The 18755-nt window shown below is 37.7% G+C and overlaps 1 pseudogene; it reads left to right on the top strand.

Moving 5' to 3' along the window:
- On the top strand, window positions 805–17417 carry LOC109330810 (annotated as a pseudogene).

The raw sequence follows: 18755 nt of genomic DNA, 5'->3' as shown, positions 1-18755 counted from the left end.
TAAACAACCAACAAAATATCAGCCTAATAGTGTAAAATCCCACTAGATTATAGGATAACCAAATGTTAAGTATTCGATTTTTATCATAAATTCCAAAAGAAATTAGTTCTTTATCCAAAAAGACTAAAAATATATTTTTGATAATACAAAAAAATAACTTAATAAACACAAGTCATCATTTTAATAGTAGATGGGTTGGACCTGAGGGTTCAGGTATTGAGCTTAGACTTGTGCCGATTGCCAATTGAGCTTAACAAGTTTCTGGCCCCTCTATTTAGAATGCATATTTAGTGTCATCTCATGTGTCATAACCTTATGATTAGTTGAAAAAATGTATTTAAATTAAAATTTAATTTTTAAGTAATTTTTTAATAACACAAAGTTATGACACGTGAAGTAACACTAAGTGTAGGACAATAGATTACACCTCTCCATGTCACTTCTACGTATTCACAATTTGTGAAGTGTGAACCATGACCTACAATCCCAAATCAATTTAGACATAACATTTCTCATTTTCACTTCATTAGTAAAATCAAACTTACCTCTCTCCATCTTATAGATCCAATTTCATCATCATCCATAACTTAGAAGAATAACTCTAGTAGTGCATTCTATTCACCAAATAAAAAAGAAACCAAAATCCAAAGCAATAAGGGAAAAGGATTATTATTAATATTTAATATAGCTTATAAGCTATAATCACAATAAATGTTACTAGGAAAAGAAGGTAAAAAAATTACTACCTCCTCACACCACCCCATATTTTCGTTCTCTATATATTCACCTTCTCCGAGTCTCTTATTTCTTCTTCTTTGTTGTGTTGTCTTCTTTTCTCTCTGTTCTGTTTCTTTGCCCTGAAAATCGAAAGAAAATGATCCTCTTCCAAATTCAAACTGAAAAAAATGGTTTAAACTAAAGCTTTGTGCTCTCTTCACACAGTTACTTCACGAAGAATCACAGAGTCGAGAAATAAATAAATAAACATCTATCATAAAAATTAAGCTTTTATCATTTTTCATTTCATTTCTGAGACTCTGCAGTTCGGTGACTTTGCAACTACTCTGTAAAATTCGGTTTCCTTTGTTTGAATTCATATTCACTTTGCTTTACATTGAACTAATGCGAATTTCGTTTTTTATTTATTTATCCTATCTATTGCACGATTTGGCTCCTCCGTGATGATTTGTTCAAGTATGAATTTAATTCTGTGCGGTTAGATCTGAACTCTGTTCGAATGAGCAAGTGGAGGTTGTGGAATTTTGAATTGTATCGGAGTTTGGAAGCATGATTTGGTGTTGAAGAGATTGTAGAGTGTGTTTTTGTGTGCTTTGTTTTTTTAGAGACGAAGAGGTCTAGAGATGATGGTTTCGTTAGTTCTCAACTAAAATGCCCCTTTCTTTCTCGAGGAGAAGGGTAAGTTTGTGTTTTTGTTGTTTTCAATTTCATCTTTATCCACTCTGCATGTGAATTGTGTTTGTTAACTTTGTTGCTTATTAAATCATTGCGTCTTCAACTGAATGATGGAGCTTTAAAAAACATATTTTTATTTTCTATGAGGGAAATCGATAGAGACTAGATAATTGTTTGTACTTTAGTGTTTAGTTTCGTGGTCATGTCTTCGCAACGGTAAGGTTGTTACTCTGAGCTCACATGTTCAAATCCTAGACATAGCCTCTTTGTTTGTGGTAAAGTTGTGTACATCTATCCTCCTCAGAACCTATTACATCAAGCACCCTTCCCAGAACCCACCGGATGAAGCATGCACTGGGCCGCACTTTAGTTTTGTGAGATGACATCAAATGTTTCTTCACTGAAATTATTGTGGAATCGTTTTTATGTTGAATTGATTTTGTCTATTACTTGTATATTGAGTCTCAGGTTGGATTATAATGTGTCATGTTATGAGTATTGTCATGAAATTCTATAATGGTGTAGACTAATATTTTTCATGAATGAAGGTCGGGGCAACCCCAGATGTTGAATGGAGGTGGTCAGAAACTAACTACCAATGACGCATTAGCATATCTGAAGGAAGTAAAGGATATGTTTCAAGATAAGAAGGACAAGTATGATGAATTTTTGGAACTCATGAAAGATTTCAAGGCTCAAAGGTTTTGATCATGTTGTACCACATTCACCCCCACCCCAAAAAAAAATATTCTGTTTTAATTTTCATATCATATCGCGAGAAGCGATCTAAGTTTTGTAACCTTTGTTTGCGGGAAATGATTTGTGTCTTCTTCTGGTGCATTTGTAGAATTGATACTACAGATGTCATAACAAGAGTCAAGGAACTGTTTAAAGGGCACAGAGACCTGATATTAGGATTTAACACCTTCCTTCCGAAGGGGTATGAAATCACACTTCCACCAGATGATGACCAACCTCCCTAAAAGAAGCCTGTCGAGTTTGAAGAAGCTATAAATTTTGTGAACAGGATTAAGGTAAAAGGGTAGTTGAGTCTGATGAATTCTTTCAATGCAGACTCAGTTTCAATTTTTTAACACAATTAACAATTTTGCTTGTGAGTCTGATGGATTCTTTTCCTGCAGACTCGGTTTCAAGGTGATGATCATGTTTACAAGTCATTTCTAGACATATTGAATATGTACAGAAAGGAAAACAAGGCTATCACCAAGGTCTACCAGGAGGTTAGTGTTGTATATGTCTATGTTATCATGTTGTAATCAGGCAAATTTTTTATTTTCTCTATTTCCTCTGGTAGCCTTAATATTTCTTGACATTCATTTTAATCGTATTTTGGATTTCTTCAGGTTGCTGCACTTTTCCAAGAGAACCATGATCTTCTTGACGAGTTTACTCATTTTCTTCCAGACACTTCTGCAGCTGCTTCTGCTCATTACGCTTCTGCCAGAAATTCTATGCTTCGCGATAGGAGCTCCACAATGCCAACAGTGCGGAAAATGTATGTTGACAAGGTTTAGCTCCATATTCTTATGTCCCTCTCTGTAGTCAAAGGTGTACTTAAGGCCCTGACTTGAAGTGACAGAAGGGGCCAGCACTTACTACCTGAACCCGCCCCATTATGTTAATTTGGGACCTAGACCCACCCCAGACCTGCACAGGTATTCGTTGGGTCTGCTACCATCCTTGGGTACCCAACGGATCTGCGAGTACCTAGAAATTCAGAAGATATTTTAAAAAATTCAGATAATCTATACATTTGAGTACGTCTTTCTTATAATCATGTGTTATTATAGACAATCAAACGAAGAAGAAAAATGATAAAAACAATTACAAAGCATAATTAAAATATATGTACACAAATTGTCACTTAAATATAATTTGTTGTTACTAAAAGACATAATTTAAAATAAGACCATAAAGCTATCAAACGTCTAAGATCCATCAATCTACATAACTTTACATCACAGTTATGGATTAACAAACATAACATCAATGCTTAACAATATGTTTAGTTATGTTAGTGTGTATATAGATTTGGGAATTGCGGGTCTAGGTACCCAGCGGTCTGAGTACCTCATTACCCGAATTCGTTCAACAACGGATTTCAAATTCTTTGGTCTCAACTACCCGCGGATCCAAAAGCATGGATCTATACCCAATCTGTTGTGTGTAGTACCAGGGGGTATCCACAATTCTGGATACCCATTGCCATCAGTAGCCTAGGGTGTTGTAAATTAAACATCTTAATCATTTTTTTACTTGGAATGTTATGATCACATGATTGTTGGTTTTTAATGACTCTTTCCCAAAGCCATTAAAAACCTCTACAGCCTTAAGGGAGTCCTTCGTATTTGACTACCTTGGTAACTTGGTCCATCCAATTTCATAGTTTGTCAGCACTCAGTAACTAATATTTTGCTTATCTGTATGCCAGAGAGAAAGGGTCATAGCTTCACATGGTAATCATGACCTCTGTGTTGACTGTCCTGACCCAGACCATGCCAGAGGTTTGATGTGGGCAGAAAAGGAGCAAAGGAGACATCTGAAGAAGGGAAAAGACCACAAAGAAGAGAGAGACAGGAGAGAACGAGAAAGGGATGATAGAGATTATGACCATGACACTGGTCGAGATAGGGAGCGGTTATCCCACAAACGGAAGTCTGATCATAGGGGTGAAGACTCTAGAGGTAAACCATTGCTTGATGCAGATGAAAATTTTGGTATGCGTCCTATGTCATCTACTCGTGATGATAAAAATTCTGTGAAAAGTGAGTATGCCATCAATTCTTGTCATCTTGAATCTATAAACTTATTTGGTATATTTTACAGTCCTTGAGTAATGCTAGATGTGCAATGTTTTAATAGGGTTATCCATAATTAAGAAATGCAATGTATTTTATATTTATGATTTGTGGCTATATTAAGTGTTTGATGTACAAGAAGAACAGTATTTTTTTTCCAAATTTGTTTGCTAGCAATATATTGTTTGCTGTCCTTTAACTCTTTCTTTCTTTCTTTTATAGTTAGTTGTTTATATTGGAATTTATTATCTCAGGTAAGTATAGTCAGGAGCTGGCCTTCTGTGAGAAGGTGAAAGAGAAATTAGGAAATCCTGACAACTACCAGGAATTTTTGAAGTGTCTACATATTTACAGCAAGGAAATAATTACCCGACACGAACTGAAGTCATTGGTAAGGTTTATATACTAATCTTAATATGCCACTTCACTGATTTTATTGTCACATTATATCAATATCGTGACTTTAATTAGTCTAGCTATGTTGGTTTGGCTTGCTGAGAACATTCACTTTAATTCATTAAGTAACATATTCTAATGGTAAATTATAGAAGCAAGATAGATTATGCTATATAATGTCACATAAAGGTATAGTTTATTTGAATGCAAGGAGTGGAGTGTTGTAAACAATTTGGAGACAAAATTCTGGCAAAATTAAAAAAATGGACAAACAAGGGAAAAAATCGATGAAGGAAAGTTGTCCAATCAAACCCTTTAAATGTTTGCCAGCTAGTATGCCCGCCTAAAGGCCTTGGTTGTAACATTTCCCCAAGCATATGAGGGTGAGCCTGATAAACACTGGTATCAAAATTGTAGAAGAAGAAAGAATTGTAAAAGAAATGCCCCTAACCAGAATCAATTGGATTCTGCTAGGGTTCTAATGGAGAATTTTATTGATTATAGAATGTAGAATAGAAGGAAAACAGAGCACAATGGATCCCTCGATCCCCCTTGTTACTGATTCCACAATCAGTCCCTTTTCCCTCTTAAAAACTAACTAACTTCCCCCCAACAACTTCCTATTTATAGAAAGTTAACTACCTAACTACCCAAGGGTATAATAGACAAGTTTGGTTACTTTACTTCAACCAAACTCCCCTCTTTCCCCTTTTGTATACATTTGTAACCCTTGGCCTGGATTGAGCCTTATCAATACCCTCCCCTAAAAGAATCAACTTGTCCTCAAGTTGAAAATCTGGAAATCTTACTTGAAGGGTAGCTGTATCCTCCCAAGAGCAGTCATGGTCTGGAAGGTCCTTCCATTTGACTAACACCTCCCTCCTCCCTTGATCCCATGTTCTATGGTCCAGAAGGATCTCTGGCACTACCTCTAATTCCAATTCCTCATTCAACATTGGAGGTAGGGAATGAGGTTGTTGTTGAGGCTTTAGGGCTTGCTTCAGCATAGATATATGGAATACTGGATGTATCCTGGCATGTGGGGGTAAAACTAACTTATAAGCAACTGCCCCCACCTTCTCAATCACTTGGTAGGGACCATAGTATCTTGGGGCTAGCTTGGCATAAGGACGTTTGGCCAAAGATTTAAGCTTGTAGGGTTGTAATTTGAGATAGACCCAATCCCCCAACTCAAACACCACATTTCTTCTGTGCTTATCTGCCTGCTGTTTCATCAAGTTCTGAGCTTTCAACAAATTATCCTTTAGCTTTGCCACCACCTCATCTCTCTGCATAACCAACATTTTTACCTCATCAACTTTAGAGGGAATAGCCCCCGCCTTCAGTAAAGTAGGTGCCTCTCTGCCATACAATGCTTTGAAGGGTGTCATCCCAACTGAACCATTATAATTGGAGTTAAACCAGAATTCTGCCCATGATAGCCATTCTAACCACTGCTTGGGTCTAGGGCCAACAAAACATCACAGGTAGGTCTCTAAGCACCTATTAACCACCTCAGTCTGCCCATCACTTTGAGGGTGATAGGAGGTACTAAACTTGAGCTGTGTGCCAGCAACCTTGAACATCTCTTTCCAGAGTTGGCTGAGAAACACAGAATCTCTGTCAGAAATGATAGTAGTAGGGAACCCATGGAGCTTAACCACCTCTTTTAGAAATAGGGTTGCAACATCCTTTGCCGAGTAGGGATGACCTAGAGCAAACATATGAGCATACTTGGATAATCTGTAAACCACCACAAAAATAGTATCCTTGCCCTTAATCCTAGGTAGCCCTCCTATGAAGTCCATAGAGATATCCCTCCATACTTCTTGAGGTATAGGAATAGGTTGCAAGAGCCCTGCAGGAGCTAATGTAGAGTACTTGCTCCTTTGACACACCTCACAATCCTCTACAAACCTCTTAATATCAGCTTTCATTCCCTCCTAATATAAAAAATTGGCAATCTTCTTGTATGTTCTGAAATGGCCAGAGTGACCACCCATGGGGCTATCATGACACTCTGCCATTATGATAGGAATTCTGTTGGAGTTTCTGGACAAGACCAACCCACCCTTATAATAGAGGATCCCCTTCCTTAACTCAAAATCAGGGTGTGCAGTTGGAGTGATGGTCATCTCTTGGATGACCTGCTTCCACTTTGAGTCTTGTTGCAACTCTGTATTCCAGAGATCCACCTCCTCACTACTGATAATGGAGATAGCAGAGTACATGAGTTTCCTAGAGAGGGCATCAGCCACAGAGTTCTCACATCCTGGTTTATATTAGATCTCAAAATCTAATCCAACCAATTTAGCTGCCCACTTGAACTGCTCATCAGAAAACAATCTTTGTTCAGTTAGGAATTTGAGACTCTTCTGATCTGTTTTGATGATGAAATGCCTTCCTACTAAATAGTGCCTCCATTTCTGAATTGCTTGAACCAAGGCCATCAGCTCCCTCTCATACACAGATTTTTGTTGAGCCCTCAAGGATAGACCCTGACTCCAAAAAGCTAGGGGCCTTCCTTCTTGTATTAAGACTGCCCCTAACCCCTTGCTGGATGCATCTGTTTCTATGGTAAACACCTTATCAAAGTCAGGAACAGCTAGCCAAGGTAGAGAAGTCATAACTGTTTTCAACTCTTCAAAAACAGCAGTGGCTTCAGAACTCCACTTGAATGAGTCCTTCTTGAGCAACTCAGTTAGTGGCTTAGCAATTCTACAATAATTCTGGACAAATTTTCTATAGTAACCAGTGAGCCCTAGGAACCCCCTCAAGGCCTTAATGTTGGTAGGTTGAGGCCAAGTCACCATATCCTCTACCTTAGACAAGTCAGCAAACACCCCCTGCCCAGAGATAATGTGGCTTAGGTACTCAATGCTAGTCTGCCCAAAGCTACACTTTTTCTGGTTTGCCTTCAAATGATGCTCTGCCAGCAATGTCAATACTAGTTGTAAGTGATGGATATGGGCCTTTAAATCTGGGCTGTAGACTAAGATATCATCAAAGAATACCAGGGCAAACTTCCTCAAATAAGGCCTCAAAATATCATTCATCATGGACTGAAAGGTAGAGGGAGCATTGGTTAGCCCAAAGGGCATAACCAAGAACTCATAGTGCCCCTCATGAGTCCTAAAAGCAGTCTTCTCAACATCTGCTTCCTTCATTCTTATATGGTGGTACCCTGCTTTGAGGTCCAGTTTGGAAAACACCCTTGCATCCCCTAGTTCATCAAGCAGTTCTTCAATCAAAGGAATAGGGAACTTATTGGGCACAGTAATCTTGTTAAGTGCCCTATAATCAACACAAAACCTCCAACCTCCATCCTTCTTTTTTACTAAGATAATAGGGCTAGAGTATGGCTTATACTGGGCCTAATCACCCCAACATCCATCATTTCTGCTACCAACCTTTCAATTTCAGCCTTCTGGTAGTGTGGACACCTATAAGGTCGAATATTAGGTACCTCAATGCCCTCCTTTAGGTGAATGGCATGATCATGTCTCCTTGAGGGAGGAAGCCCTTGAGGATCTTTGAAGACATCCTGAAACTGGAGGAGTACCTGCTGCAATTCTTTAGGCACCACCTCTTCATCCTGAACCTGATGGTGAGTATCACACTAAATCAGTAGGCCTTCCCCTTCTTCCATAAGAACCTGCATGAAGGCCCCCAATGATAATTCTGTCCTGGTTAAAGTAGGATCCCCTGTCAAGGTGAAAGTAGACCCTGCTCTGTTGATGTTCAACACCATCTTCCCAAAGTCATCACTGACTCCTCCCAATCCTGCTAGCCATTCAATGCCTAGCACCAAATCCACCCCCTTCAACCCAAACAGGTAGAAATCCTGCACTACCTCAAGCCCTTGTAGACTCAATTTGAGTTGAGAACACCTTCCTTGACACCTCACTCTGTGTCCATCCCCCACTTCTACAAAGTAAGCCCTGGTTTCTTGCACATTTAACCTCATGCTTTCCACTACTTCCTTGGCTATGAAGTTATGTGAAGCCCCACAATCAATCATTACCACCACTGATCTTCCCCCTAAAGTCCCTCTGATCTTCCAAGACTTGGTAGAGGTGAACCCCCTATGGAATACAAGGATAATTGTAAAGAGTTGAAGACATCAAGCTCCTGTCCTAACTCCATTTCCCCCTCAGATTCCTCCCCTTCACCCAAGATGAGCATCCTGAGTTGTTTCTTCTGGCATATGTGATCCCTAGAAAAAGGTTCATCACACCTGAAACAGAGACCTTTTTCTCTTTTCTCCCTCATCTCAACACTGGTGAGCCTCCTATACTCTCCTCTGCTTCTGGATTGATCAACTTCCTAAACACCCCTAGAGCTGCCAACCCCACTACTCCATGTTGAGGACCCTTCTCTTCTAGTACTACTCATATTGGAGGGATCTACTGATACCACTCTGTTATAAGCAGAATTCTTGAAGGAAGCACCAGACCTCACAAACCCCCCACTAGGCCTCTTATTCACCACAGTATTTTTTTGTTCAATGAGTATAGCTTTTTGTATCATCTCAGTTAGGGTACCCAATTCATACAACTTCACTTCTACCCTAACCTCCTCCCTCAACCCATTTAAGAAAATTCCCCTTACAAAATCTTGATTAATATCCTGTAAAGCCCCGGCATATTTCTCAAATTCTTCTACATATACCTCCACACTACCTTCTTGTTTTAAAGATAACAACAGTTCGAAAGGATTTTGTATCATTGAGGGTTGGAATCGCCTTACCACTGCAATTTTGAAACTGCTCCAAGTAGGTGAGGGGTTACACCGTTCCCACCACTGAAACCAACTAAGAGCTCTCCCATCTAGGGCAACCATGGTTGCCTGCATCCTTTCAGCTTCTGTGATAACTCTCATTGTGAAGTACCTTTCCAGTTTCTGGACCCAACCATGCGCATCATCACCACTGAAAATTGGAATCTCCAGTTTCCTCCATTTATCGTGGCTCAGGGGTAGTTTATGGCTCTCTACCTCTTCGTCGTTCTCACTACTCCTTTCTGGACCCTGGTTGTCACTTGTAATCCCTAACTTCGAGGCTATGGCTTCCAGCAAATCTTCAGTTTTCTTCATGCGTGCCTCATTGAGCTCCACGCGCATATGAAGCTCCTCCCTATCTTTTTTCATACCTTCCCAATCCTCGTCTTCTCGTGACATACTTCTTGTAGAAACCATTAACAATTGCGGCGGAAACTACGGTGGTCCTCACTCCCCTTAGGCACCAGAAACGGTGCTCTGATACCAGTGATAAACACTGGTATCAAAATTGTAGAAGAAGAAAGAATTGTAAAGGAAATGCCCCTAACCAGAATCAATTGGATTCTGCTAGGGTTCTAATGGAGAATTTTATTGATTATAGAATGTAGAATAGAAGGAAAACAGAGCACAATGGATCCCTCGATCCCCCTTGTTACTGATTCCACAATCAGTCCCTTTTCCCTCTTAAAAACTAACTAACTTCCCCCCAACAACTTCCTATTTATAGAAAGTTAACTACCTAACTACCCAAGGGATTTATGATTTGTGGCTATATTAAGTGTTTGATGTACAAGAAGAACAGTATTTTTTTTCCAAATTTGTTTGCTAGCAATATATTGTTTGCTGTCCTTTAACTCTTTCTTTCTTTCTTTTATAGTTAGTTGTTTATATTGGAATTTATTATCTCAGGTAAGTATAGTCAGGAGCTGGCCTTCTGTGAGAAGGTGAAAGAGAAATTAGGAAATCCTGACAACTACCAGGAATTTTTGAAGTGTCTACATATTTACAGCAAGGAAATAATTACCCGACACGAACTGAAGTCATTGGTAAGGTTTATATACTAATCTTAATATGCCACTTCACTGATTTTATTGTCACATTATATCAATATCGTGACTTTAATTAGTCTAGCTATGTTGGTTTGGCTTGCTGAGAACATTCACTTTAATTCATTAAGTAACATATTCTAATGGTAAATTATAGAAGCAAGATAGATTATGCTATATAATGTCACATAAAGGTATAGTTTATTTGAATGCAAGGAGTGGAGTGTTGTAAACAATTTGGAGACAAAATTCTGGCAAAATTAAAAAAATGGACAAACAAGGGAAAAAATCGATGAAGGAAAGTTGTCCAATCAAACCCTTTAAATGTTTGCCAGCTAGTATGCCCGCCTAAAGGCCTTGGTTGTAACATTTCCCCAAGCATATGAGGGTGAGCCTGATAAACACTGGTATCAAAATTGTAGAAGAAGAAAGAATTGTAAAGGAAATGCCCCTAACCAGAATCAATTGGATTCTGCTAGGGTTCTAATGGAGAATTTTATTGATTATAGAATGTAGAATAGAAGGAAAACAGAGCACAATGGATCCCTCGATCCCCCTTGTTACTGATTCCACAATCAGTCCCTTTTCCCTCTTAAAAACTAACTAACTTCCCCCCAACAACTTCCTATTTATAGAAAGTTAACTACCTAACTACCCAAGGGCATAATAGGCAAGTTTGGTTACTTTACTTCAACCAAACTCCCCTCTTTCCCCTTTTGTATACATTTGTAACCCTTGGCCTGGATTGAGCCTTATCAGAGCCTCGGCGCAACGATAAGAAGATGAGAGTCATGCATTAGATCACACATCAAATCATATTTTAATCCCTTTAAGATCTTCCTTCCAATTGACATATATTATTCCCCAACAAGCAACAACCTTACCTGTAGCTGAGAGATATTGTTACAAATGTTGCATTTTGGCATGGAGGAGAAAGTCAAGTTGCTCCATCAAGAGATGGAAATGATAAAAACCTCTGTTAAAGACTAAGATATTTGAGCAATTCTGGTGGGCACTCCACATGTGCAACGGGGGCTTAGAATTGGGCGAAACATCACTGGCCCACTCTTCCAATTGGAGCAGGCAACATACATGCATGAGCTTCCAATCAACGTTCAAAGCCTCAGGCCCACAATGCAGCCTAATATCATCTGTCTCGTGACTTTTGAGGTGTTGGGATGACCGGATTAAATCAGATTATCATATATTTAGGTCAGGCCAAATTTATTCCGGGCCTGTAAAATGATGTCTGACAGCCTTAATTGTGAGGGTGAGAGAAGCTAATCGCATGTTAGGGCGTAATGGTCAAGAATAAGTAATGTTTGTGTTATTTCTAAAGTGATCCATGGCTTTCTATTTAGTATTTCAATCCTTTACCCTCTATTTGACCAAGAGCTGGTGTTATTTTATTTTTTGTAAATCCCTTATCTGTTATCTATGTGTGCATGTATCTAGAAACACAGCACAGAAAATTTGAGGCATTCAAGAAAATCATTTCTAAATCCATCAACTACTTCAATTTGAATAATTTGCCGAACATTGATTTCACCAAATTCTTCAATGAAAAAATGAAACTAATGGAATAGTTGAGTGATTTTTTTGGGTAAAATGTTATATTGGCCCTCAAAAGATATAAGGTCACCAAATTGGTCCTCCAAAGAAATTGACCACCAAATAAATCGTTAAAACATAAAATGTCTACCATCAGTGTAAACTCTTGTCCTTTAATGATTCACATGGTCACCAAATAAGTCTCTAGAAGGACCGATGTGGTGGTCATTTTAATTTTCAGGACTTATTTGGTGACGGTTTTTTGTTGGACTAACTTGGTGGCCATTGTATTTTTGGAGGACCAAACTGACATTTTTACTCTTTTTTGTTTTGTTTGCAGAACATGAAAAATCTTATAAATAGAGTGAGGTGTAGGAATTGCTTAATAATTTTTTGCAGTAACTTATATGCCCTTCAAGATAACCAAGTTTTCTCTGTTCAGTGTAGGATCATCTTAACCTGCTTTCATTTTATTTCTCTGTGTAACTTTTAATTCCCTTGAAGCATACTCTTTTTACAAGACATGCATTGAAGTACAATAGCTAACCCGTGGCAGCTTATTCTTCTAGGTGGGTGATTTACTGGGAAAATATCCAGATCTTGTGATGGGATTTAATGAATTTTTAGTACAATCTGAAAAGAGTGGTAATATTTCAAATAATTCATAACTTCCTCTGAAGTCTAAACTTTGTAGGTTATTTCTAATCATGTTCTGAATGATGCAGACAGTGGATTCCTCGCTGGTGTCTTGAATACAAGTATGTAAAACGGTTTACTCTGCACTGTTTTCTTCTGAAAGATGATCACTTTTTTATTTTATGTAATGTGGTCTGTTCTCATGTGAACATTTCCAGCTTTAACTTCTGATTGAAAACATCTGACTTTTTTGTGTTCATCAGAGTCCTTATGGAGTGAAGGACAGGGACCAAAACCAATGAAGGTTGAAGACAGAGATATAGATCGAGCCCTTTATAAGGATGGTGAGAATGAAGGAAAGGGATCGTGAATGCCGAGAAAGGGACAAATCTGCTGCGATGACCAAAAAGGATGTTTCAGGTCCTAGGGTGTCTTTATATCCCAGCAAGGATAAGTATTTGTCAAAACCTATAAATGAGCTGGACCTTTCTGACTGTGAACAATGCACTCCCAGTTACCGTCTCTTACCAAGAAATGTATAGTTCCTTCCTAATTTATATTATTGTAAAGGAATCCTTGATAGTCCCTTGCTGATTATGCTCTTCATGTGTATTACATGTGCTTATGCAGTACTCAATACCTTTAACTAGCCAGAAAACAGAACTTGGCGCGGAAGTATTGAATGATCACTGGGTATCTGTCACTTCAGGAAGTGAGGATTATTCCTTTAAACATATGCGCAAAAATCAGTATGAGGAGAGCTTGTTTATATGTGAAGATGACAGGTTAGTGCTGGGCAGTGATGTTTATTTATTCTTTAAAATACCTGCTTTATTGATTTATCTATAACTCACTCTCTGATATTATGCTAATCTCTGTTGGCAGGTTTGAACTTGATATGTTATTAGAATCTGTAAATGTGACAAGTAAGCGTGTAGAAGAGCTGTTAGAAAAGATCAATAGAAATGTAATTAAAGGAGACAGTCAAATTCGTATTGAGGAGCACTTAACAGGTGATGGGATTTTCAATTGATCAATGAAATATCTGGACGCTTATATGTAGTATGAGGTAATTTCTCAATGTTTTCATATTCTGACGAGGTTTTACTCTGTATTCCCTTTTAGCTCTAAATCTTAGGTGCATTGAACGATTGTATGGTGACCATGGGCTAGATGTGATGGATGTGTTAAGGAAGAATGCACTTCTAGCTTTGTCAGTGATATTAACACGCTTGAAGCAGAAACATGATGAGTGGGCAAGGTGTCATTCTGATTTTAATAAAGTTTGGGCTGAAATATATGCTAAGAACTACCACAAATCTCTTGATCATCGCAGTTTCTACTTTAAGCAACAGGATACAAAGAGCTTGAGCACTAAAGGTAATAGATAACTTTTCACTTCAATAACATGTAATTGCTGAGGATAATAATGTTAAAATAAATCAGACATTTTTAAGGTTGCAAATTTTGTAAGCCTGGGTGATATTTTTGTCATTTTATTGATATACCTAATACGTATTTCTCCATTTATTCATCTAAATTTTTGTTGTTGTCGTGTCTTCTATTTTCTTTTATGCTTGTGTTTGCCCTTACGTTTGGAAATAAATCTTTGACTTGAAAGGGATGAAAAACATATCTGAATGGCTTGAGTAGTTTGCGTACTCAGCTTCTCTGTATATAATACAAGGATACAAACATAAATCCCTTGACTTTAGGGAAAGAATCAAAGAGATAATTACATAATCATATCCTAATCAATAACAGATTTGGATAATGATAACATCAATGTTAACAAATCTCAACATTTTGCACAAACATGTTCCTTAACATCCATTTGGCTTGATTGTATTTACTCATTTATTTAGATCAAAACACATCATGGTTCCTCTTGAATAAGACACTATTGCAAAAAGGAATGTGTGATATGCTATTCTTTGAATGTAATGCAACTTTCAATATATGTGGTGGTCGTGATGCTAGAATCTATTCTGTTCTCCTGACTCCTTTCTTTTGTGTAACTTTTTATAGCCTTACTGGCAGAAATCAAAGAAATCAGTGAGAAGAAACAAAAGGATGACATCCTTCTTGCAGTTGCTGCTGGAAACAGACGGCCTATTCTTCCAGATATTCATGAAGATTTGTATCAGCTCATAAAATATTCATGTGGAGAAGTTTGTACAACTGAACAATTGGATAAAGTTATGAAGATTTGGACAACGTTTTTAGAACCAGTGCTTTGCCTTCCTTCTCGGCCCTCAGGTGCCGAGGATACAGAAGATGCTGCCATGGTTACGAAAAGTTCTGTCAAAAGTGGGACTACAGGTGTTAACGAGAGGGATGGTAGTCCTGGTTTTGGTACTAGTGTAATAAATGCAAAGCATTTGAATAATTCTAGAAATGGGGATAAGTGCATGTCATTGGATCAATCAAATTCTCGCAAAGCATGCCAATCAAATGGTGATAGTGGGGTTAAAGAAGATAAGTGTCTTGATTCAGACCGTAGTGTGCGTAAAACTGAAACTTTGGACAGTAATTTAGTGAATGGCATAATGAATATTAGTGCATGGCATAATTAATATTAACACCTGATGATGAATTATCAGGAATGAATAAGCAAGATCACTACGGTGAGCGGTTAGTGAATACTAATGTCTTGCCGGCATCTGGAATGGAGCAAAGTAATGGAAGAACAAACATATACAATGCATCAGGTTAGCAACTTCAAGAATGGTGGCATGTATTGATTCATTATCAAAACATTATAATAACAGAAATATATTAGATGAGAAAAGAATATTCTTACTCTATCATTTATCTTAACTATTTGGTCATTTGTTTCTTCTTTGATCAACAACTGTTATTTTCTGATACTGAATGGGACTAACATACATCTTGTTTCTTCAAGGTCTAGCTGCTACTCCATCTAGAACCAGTAATGTTTCTGTCGAGGGAGCATATGATTTACCTTCAGAGGTATGCCTTAAATTCTTTGTACAGCTCGTCAGTCTTGAGTTAAAATGCACTTGTTCTAAATTCATCTTTAGGGTAGTTTTGGATTTGCTTCCAGTGTGAAATTTTTTGCACTGTCAGCGAACCAGTTGATGCCCACCAACTGAAGAGATTGTAAAATGCTTCTATTGCAAGTTAAACACCTTCCCTACTCCAATAAAGTGTGGCACTGCCTTACTGTTATCATATAATTTTATCAGATATGCCTTCCTTTAGTTTTGAAGGGCAGCCTTGGTTCAACAGTGAAGTTGTTTCCTTGTGACCTGGAGGTCACAGGTTCATATCCTTGAAACTTAAAGCTATGTACATTCACCTCCCCAGACATCACACTGTGACAGCCTTGTGCACTAAGCTGCCCTTTTGTCTAAATTAGATATAACATGTGGGATAATGAATCATATATCATGTGGATTTTGAATTAGACAAGCTTGTTTCTCTATGTTGTGAGCATTCTACGTATGATACTTTTCCCTACACTTAACTTGTGTTCAATATCAATTGACTTAGAAATCTGGGAGCCATTGTATTGCAAACCAGATTTGCACTTCTATGTGATTTCTGAACCTCTTGAATTCAATTCTTGTCAGAAAAGTATGTTGGGCTGAACAATGAGCTTGATAACATCTACTTTTTGTTGCTGAATTGTTAATGCATGACCGTACTTCAACTTGTGATTATGGGACTATCAGTGATTACCATGCTGCTCAAGTTTTAAGCAATCTTCATTTTACAATTATTTTCCGCATTCTTATGTAATCAAAATTGTTAATTGATTTTTTATATGCTTATGCCATTTTGGACCAGTAATCTAAAACTTATTATACTTGACTAAAATCATTCTGGACTTGATATTTTTCTTTTCCATAGTCAATGTTTGTCTTTTTGAACTGGCACATTTTGCATGTGTTGGTTTACCAGACATCACTGCCAGTAGTAATGTACTGAATTTTTATTTCTTTATCATGACTTAGGGTGGTGAATCTACAAGACCCGGTACATCCGCAAATGGGGCCATCACTGAAGGCACCGAAGTTAACACATACCAAGAAGGATCAGTTCAACATTTCAAAGGTGACAGAGAAGAGGGTGAGTTATCTCCAAATGTTGACTTTGATGAGGATAACTTCAGAGTTTATGGAGATGGTGGTTTGGACGTATTTCATAGAGCAAAAAGTGGTCGTTTAAGTCGGCAATACCAAAATAAACATGGGCATGAAGTTTGCGGTGAAGCCAGAGGAGAAAATGATGCCAATGCTGATGATGAAAGTCCTCAAAGGTCATCAAAGGGTAGTGAAAATGCTTCTGAAAATGATGTTTCTGGAAGTGAGTCTGCTGACGGCGAGGAGTGTTCTCAAGAGGAGCATGAGGATGGCAAACATGATCACAAGGCTGAGAGTGAAGGTGAAGCTGAAGGAATGGCCGAAATTTGTACAAACACCTGTTCAAAATTTCATTTAGTATAGTATATTACCCCTTGTTATTCTATTCTCAAAAAAATAAAAAGAAACAACGTATGAATGATATTCCAAAAATATAATGTCTAGACTACCCTCCTCGGTTTTTACTTCTGATTTTTAAGAAAGTCATGCTACAATGCTACTGCTAGGTTATTGGGTATGCATTACCAGTACTCACCCCCACAAATTTTGAGTCTGGTTATATTCTTTTTTTGAGTCGTCTTTGGTAGAAAGACTTCATTATGGGAAAAGCTCCAATTTGTAAATGTTAAGATCGATGATAATAATTTATATCATATATAACTTATGCAACCCCAGTGATAAGATAAAATGATATGGATTTGGGAGTATCGTTGCGCTTTGCTGGTCCCATGTTGAATCAGCATTTAGTCCTGCTGGTGGTGTAGACCACCTTCGTCATAATGTTTTTTGGTTTAGCAAGTGCGAAGTTTCCGGTGTGGACACCTCCAATGTATGAAATGTGGCATGGACTTCATTTTTGCTCTATCTAAATGACTAATTCATAGGGACCAAATCTGATTTGGGAAATGGGTATTCTTGATTTAAAAGATTTGGGAAATGGATAATAAGCTTCTTCAACTATATGCATATGAGAAATCAAGAAAATCCAAAAGATTTGTTGATATCGTTTATCATGACAATGCCCGTGTTCTTCTTCATGATGAGAAAATATATCATATTGAATATGTAAGCTTTTATCTGTTTTACTTTCTTCTCTACTTGGAACTGCTCTTGAAAAAAATGCTAAATAGAGTGTATTACGTTCTGTTAACCTAGTTTATTTCATTGCAGTCACTTGGGCCGATGCAATTGTCTATTCAACTAATGGACCATGGACATGACAAGCCAGAACTGACTGTCGTGTCTGTGGACCCTAATTTTTTAGCCTATGTGTACAATAACTTCCTCGCTGTTGTCCCTGACAAAAAGAAGAAGTCGGGGATTTTTTTGAAGAGGTATTTGGTGTCATAAGATTTTTTGGTGCCATTTCATGCTTCATGCATGTAGTTGTAGTAGGTAATATTTTTATGAATTATTATTTTAGATTATTCATTCGTTTTTTGTAGGAATAAACGTAGATATGCCTGTGATAATGAATTTTCTAGCCAGGCCATGGATGGACTAAATATTATGAATGGTTTGGAGTGTAAGCTTGCAGTTCATCTAAGGTATTTAATATCATAAGATCATCTACTGCTTATTTTGTCAATATATGTCATTCTTCCTACAATCATATAGTTCTGATTTTAAACTTGATGCTGATACCTTGCATTTGATTAGAGTATATTGGATTGTGTTTCTGAATTGCCACTCTTATTATTTTCTTATTGGTATTAGGTTTCATATTTAGCTAGCCCCGCCTAGTGGAAATAATGCTTCTTTGCTGTTGTATTAGGTTTCATATGTATTAGATTCGGAAGACTTTTTGGTTCGGATGAGAAGGAACAGAAGAGCCTTGCATCCGAACAGTGCATGTCGTGACCAGGTGAAGTCATCAAACATTTTTTCAAGAAGGGTACAACGGTTTCGCAAATTGTTTTCCAGTCCATGACTGTCCATTTTGAATTGGATATGGTATGTGAAATTCATTCTTTTGAATGCCAAATGTGTTCTTTTGGGTTTGACAT

The sequence above is a fragment of the Lupinus angustifolius genome, chromosome LG17, assembly GCF_001865875.1.
Source record: "Lupinus angustifolius cultivar Tanjil chromosome LG17, LupAngTanjil_v1.0, whole genome shotgun sequence".
In the NCBI taxonomy this organism is placed as follows: domain Eukaryota; kingdom Viridiplantae; phylum Streptophyta; class Magnoliopsida; order Fabales; family Fabaceae; genus Lupinus; species Lupinus angustifolius.
The sequence above is the reverse complement of the archived record's forward strand: the minus strand, read 5'-3'. Positions and strand labels throughout refer to the sequence as shown.